This window comes from Pongo pygmaeus, chromosome 11 (assembly GCF_028885625.2).
Source record: "Pongo pygmaeus isolate AG05252 chromosome 11, NHGRI_mPonPyg2-v2.0_pri, whole genome shotgun sequence".
In the NCBI taxonomy this organism is placed as follows: domain Eukaryota; kingdom Metazoa; phylum Chordata; class Mammalia; order Primates; family Hominidae; genus Pongo; species Pongo pygmaeus.
In genome coordinates, this window is record NC_072384.2 from 34,189,957 (window position 1) to 34,196,512 (window position 6,556).

Genomic DNA, 6,556 nt, shown 5'->3' on the forward strand with positions numbered 1-6,556 from the left:
TGCCAGGACTATAGGAATGCTCCAGGCACTGGGGGTATAGATGTAAACAAAAAAGATAAAATTCCTTCTCTGACAAAACCTACAATCTGAAGAGTGAGAAACATAAATAAGGTAAGGAAGAAGAGAAAGAGGAATAAAAGGAGGAACAGAAGGAGGAAAGAAGGAAGGAAATTTTTCTTATACTGATAAACATCATGAAGAAATTAAAACAAAAATGTGGTAGTGACTAGGAGAAAGATGGGGGGTAAAATATTAAATTGTAGAGTCAGAGAAGGCCTCTCTAAAGAGGACTTTCAACTGAGATTTCAATGCTAGAACAGGGAAGAAAATGCAAAGGTTCTGAGGCAAGAAAGCTCGTGACAAGTTTGTGAGCAAGGAAGAGAGATAGGAGAGGAAGCCAAAAAGTTGGCTAGATCAGTAGATCATGGTCAAGGGTTGAGTTTTTTGTTGTTGTTGCTGTTGTTGTTTTTTGAAACAGAATCTTACTCTGTCGCCAGGCTGGAATGCAGTGGCGCGATCTCGGCTCACCGCAACCTCCAACTCCCTGGTTCAAGTGATTCTCCTGCCTCAGCCTCCTGAGTAGCTAGGATTACAGGCACGCGCCACCAGGTCCAGCTAATTTTTTTTTTTTTTAATAGATGGGGTTTCACCCTGTTGGCCAGGATGGTCTTGATCTCCTGACCTCATGATCCTCCCGCCTCAGCCTCCCAAAGTGCTGGGATTACAGGCATAAGCCACCGTGCCTGCCCAAGATTTTTATATTGTTTCATAGGAAACCACTGGAGACTTTTTAATAGGTCTGTGACATGCTCGGACTTATGTTATTCTTTTAAAACAAACAAAACAAAATAGCAAGGTGCAGTGGCTTACAACAGTAATCCCAACACTTTGAGAGGCTGAGGCAGGAGGATCACTTGAAGCCAGGAGACTGAGACCAGCCTAGGCAACACAGCATTCTCTACAGAAAAAAAAATTTTTTTAATTATCTGGGTGTGGTGGCTCATTCCTGTAATCTCAGCTACTCAGGACGCTGGGGTGGGAGGATGGCTTAAGCCCAGGAGTTCGAGGCTGCAGTGAGCTAGGATCACACCACTGCACTCCAGCCAGGGTGACAGAGTGAGACCCTGTCTCAGAAAAAAGAAAGGAGAGGAGAGGAGAGGAAAGGAGAGGAGAGAAGGAAAAAAAGAAAAAAGAAACCCATATACATTAACAGCTTTGTAGAGACTTATTAAAGGGAGTCAACAAAGGAAGTTGGAGGCCAGGCAAGAAATGATGGTGACTCAGGCACAAATACAACAATAGGGATCATGAGATATGTTTGTAGGCAGAACCAACAGCATTTAATGATGGACTAAATGTGAGGAAGAGGGAGGAAGGGGAGGAAAGAAATCAAGGCTGACTCCTGGGTGTGTGAATGTGAAGTGTGTGTACACATGTGCACACCATGCTTTTGTCAATCAGTCTCCCATATTTGGACATTTAAATAATTCCTAATGTTTTGCAATTATAAATAGTACTGCAATAAAATTTGATTCATTTCCCAAATCATACATATGGATAAACTACAACTCTGATTGGATCAAAGATTTAACTCTAAAATATTAAACTATGCAGGTACTAGAAGAAAAGATGAGAGAATTCCTCTTTAATCTGGGTGTAAAGAGGGTTTTCTAACTGGGACTTTCCTGGGCACATAATCCTGGTGACATTTAAGCTTTGAGATGATTAATAGTAGTTAATGGTGTTAAACGCATCCATACTTTAAACATAGGTGCTTTGATTCCCAGGCTTTTCACTTGAACAGCTGGGTAGATTTATTACCATATACCATAATGAGGAAGACTATGGGAGAAACAGTCTTGAGAGGAAAGAGAATCAACAGTTCTGTAGTTGGACTTGTTATATTTCGGATGCCTCTTAGACATTTAAGTAGGAATGTCAAGTAAGCACTTGAGTGTTCTAGTCTGGAGAGTTCAAGAGAGAGGCTAGGGAAAAATCACCAGTGTATAAAAGGTATTTAAAGAAATGAGACTGGATGAAATCACCTGGCGAAAAAGTAGAGTAGACACGCAAAAGACCCTAGGCCTATTTCCTGGGATTCACTAACACTTAGAAGTTAGATGAAGGCTATACAAAAATTAGCCGGGCATGGTGGCACGTGCCTGTAATCCCAGCTAATCGGGAAGCTGAGGCAGAAGAATCACTTGAACCCGGAAGGTGGAGTTTGCAGTGAGCCGAGATCGTACCACTGCACTCCAGCCTGGGTGACAGAGCGAGACTCTGTCTCAAAAAAAAAAAAAAAAAAAAAGTTAGATGAAGGCACCAGCTTTGTGCACAGAAGAGTAGCCAGTGAGGTAGGAGGAAAACCAGGAAAATATACTCAGGAGTCAAGAGTAGACAGTGTTTCAAGAAGTCCTAACAGCTTTAGGCATACACACACACACACACAAAATCAAAGCTACAATACTATGGTATTCAGTAGAACCATATGCCTCAGATATAACTCAATCCCTTTATCCCAAAATTTAATTCCACTTCTTACAGTCCCAACCCTGATGAATGGCATCACCCAGTCACCTAATTCTTCTCCTTCACCCATATCAATATACCATTAAATCCAAAAGATACAACTCATTTTATATCTTTTATTCCTTATCTGTTCTTTCCTCCATATGGCTTCCAACTAAATTCAGGTCTTCATCTCTCAGCAGGATATTGAAATAATCCCTTATTTGTACCCCTGCCCCTTGGCTTAGTCTGGTACAACCCATCTTCTACCTTGGTGCCAGAGAAAAATGTCCAAAGTATGTATTTGATTATATTACTTTCTCTGTTAAAATTCCTCAGGACCTAAAGTGGTGGTTTCTAGGCTTTGGGATTTCATCGCTCAGTAACTCCCCTTTCAAAAAAACAAAAACAAAAGAAAAATGTACTGCTATCTCTAACAGAGCACACCTCTCATTGTGAGTTGTGATTCCTATCTTCCTTCTAGACTGGACTTTCTTGAGGGATGACCTAAGTTTTCATTCACTCATGCATTCAACAAAATTTATTCAGGACTTATTATGGGCCAAGAACCATGCTAGATTCTGAGAGTATGAAAAAAGCAAACATGGTTCTTGCCCTCAGTTGTGCTTATAATCTAGTTAGGGAGACATGTATCAAGTAAGCAACAAATCAATATAAAATTGCTACCACGACAGGAGCTAAGGAAAGGCACACAGTATGTAGAAAGCTTATTATAAAGGATTTGTCCTAGTCAGAGTCGGAGAAAGATTTTTCAGAAAAAAGTTTTGCTTGAGCTAGGATCTGAAAGCAAACAAGAGCTAAAAGGTAAAAAGGAAAGGGAAGAGTATTCCAGGCAGGAGAAACAGGATAAATGAAAGCCTTGTGTCTGCGTAGGAAAACAGCCATTGTATGGCAAGAGCGACTCCAACTGGAAGGAGACTCGCCATGATAACTGATGTTTGACCACAGCATACCAAGGTGTTCTGCAGCAAGGTCTTTAAGCAATGCCTGCAGCATACATAGCCCTGCATAAAGATGCTTATCTAACCTCCCCAGTAGTCATGAGTTTCAGCAAGAAAGTCTGAGATGTAATCAGCTTGCCATACAAAGGATACTTTCTGGACAGTGAATGCAGGGACCCACCATTGCATGGCTATCCCAGATATCACTTCTGTTTGTAAGAGCCTATTAAATATTTCTTTCTGAGAAACTGAATTTGTCAGCCTCTTTCTTCAGCCTCTCACCTTGGGGATGGGTTTGCACAGACCTGCTCACCACGGAACAGGCAGGAGAGAACAAAGCAAGAAAGAAAACCACTGGGGCTGAAGATGACAAAGGAAGACATTCTTGGTAAAAAGTGACAGGCTCATGTGAGGCCATAAGTCAGTTGAGGAATTTTATATGTTGAAAAGCTGTGAGAACTCACAAATGGGAGAAAACATTGCAAACTACCCATCTGACAAGAGATTAAGAACCAAGGTGCTCAAACAACTCTACAAGAAAAAAATTTAATAATCTGATTTTGAAATGGGCAAAAGATTTGAATAGACATTTCTCAAAAGAAGACGTACAAATGGTAGGCATATGAAAATGTCCTCAGTATCATGGCTCATCAGAGAAATGCAAATCAAAACTATAGTGAGATATCATCTCACCCCAGTAAAAATGGCATTTTTCCAAAAGACAACCAATAACAAATGCTGGCAAGGATGTGGAGAAAACGGAACTCTTGTCCATTGTTGGTGGGAATGTAAATTAGTACAACCACTATGGACAACAGTTTGGAGGTTTCTCAAAAAACTAAAAATAGAGCTACCATGTGATCTAGTAATCCCACTGCTGGGTATATATCCAAAAGAAAGGAAGTCAGTATATCAAAAGGATATCTGCACTCTCATATTTGTTGCAGCTGTGTTCACAGTAGCCAAGATTTGGAAGCAACCTAAGTATTCATCAACAGATGAATGATTAAATAAACTGTGGTACATATGCACAATGGAGTACTATTCAGCCATAAAAAAGGATGAGATCCTGTCATTTCCAACAATGGATGGAACTGGAGGTCGTTATGTTAAGTGAAATAAGCCAGGCACAGAAAGACAAACTTTGCATGTTCTCACTTATTTGTGGGAGCAAAAATTAAAATAATTGAATTTACAGACATAAAGAGTAAAAGGATGATTACTAGAGACTGGAGTGGATAATTGGGGAATGGGGATAGCTAATGGGTACCAAAAGTAGTTAGAAAAAATGAATAAGACCTCATATGTGATAGCATAATAGGTGACTATTATAGTCAATAATAATTTAATTATACATTTAAAAATAACTAAAAGTATATAATTGAGTTGCTTATGACACAAAGGATAAACGCATGAGGGGGATGGATACCCAATTTACCAAGATGTGATTAATATGCATTGCATACCTGTATCAAAATATCTCATGTACCCCATACTACTATGCACCCACAAAAATTAAAAATTAAAAAAAAAAAAAACAAGAGTTGGAGGCAAAGAAGCATGGATTGGAGTCTCACGGTCACAAGCCAAGAAAGGCCTAGAGTCACCAAAAGCTGAAAGAGCCTAGAAACAGATTCTCCCCAACAGTCTTCAGAGGGAGCACAGCCCTGCTGTTTTAGTCCAGTTTTCATTGCTCATAGCAGGATACCTGAAACAGTAATTACTTCTTAGAGTTACAGACGCTGAGAAGTCCCAGGTCGAGGGGCCACATCTGGTGAGGGCCTTCTTACTGGTGGGGACTCTGCAGAATCCCAAGATAGTACAGGACATCATATGGCAAGGGAGCTGAATGTGCTAGCTCCAGTCTCTTCCTCTTCTTATAAAGCTACCAGTTCCATTACCATGATAACCCATTAATCCATTAACCTATTAATCCATTCATGAGGGCTCTGCCCTCATGACCCAATCACCTCTCAATACTGCCACATTGGGGATTAAATTTCAACATGAGTTTGGGAGAAGACAATCATTCAAACCATAGTCCCTGCCAACACACTGATTTTAGACTTCTGGCCTTTAGAATTGTGAGAGAATAAATTTCTCTTGTTTTAAGTCAAAAAACAATACCAAAAGAAAACAAACAAACAACAACAACAAAGAAAAGCAATGAGAAGGTTTTTAAATAGGAGATGGCATTAATTAGAGCTGATTTTTTTTTAAATCCTGCTCCTGCGGGATAGAATTCAATTTTGAAAAGATTCCCCTGGCAGGCTGCAGGATGACAACAGCTTGCAAGGGAGCTTCAGTGAAATAGCTTGGGCCAAGATGGTGGTAGTGTTGCTGGTGGAGAAACATACGTAATAGACTCCAGAGATAATAAGGAGGGTCAACAGAAAGGCTTTGGTGATGGGTTAGATACGGGAGATAAGGATTAGAGATACCAAAGATGACCCCTGAGTTTCGGACTTGCATAACTGGAAGTAGTGCCATTTTACTACAAGAAGCACAGAGAGAAGACCAGGTTGGAAAGACAGGATTATGAGTTTAGTTTGGGGAAATATTGAATATTAATGCTTTTGAGACATACAAAAGGGAAAGTCGAGTGTGCAGACTTATGCAGTTTGAATTTCCTAGCACATAGTAACATCTCTACTAGCATTCATTGGATAAATAAATAGTAAAATAAAAATAAGTAAACAGGTCTTCCTCCTAAAATGAGCAAAGAAAGGAACTCGAAATCAGTCTTCACTGAGTATGTTGGGAATTCAGGCAGTTCTGAGTGTAATCTAAATGGCAAGGCCTCACAAATTTGTGACTATCTACAATGACTTCAGTATTCACTATCCTCGTGAGCATTTCTTCTTGGCTCACCCGCCTAGTGAGCCCTTCTCCTTGGCTAATAGATGGGTGTCTTCTCCCTGTGTCTTCATATGGTCTTTCCTCTGTATATGTCTACATCATGATTGACACTTCTTCTAGGACACCAGTCATACTGGATTAGGGCCCACCCTAATGACCTCATTTTAACTTAATTCCCACTTAAAAGAACCTGCATCCAAATACAGTCACATTCTGAGCTACTTGGG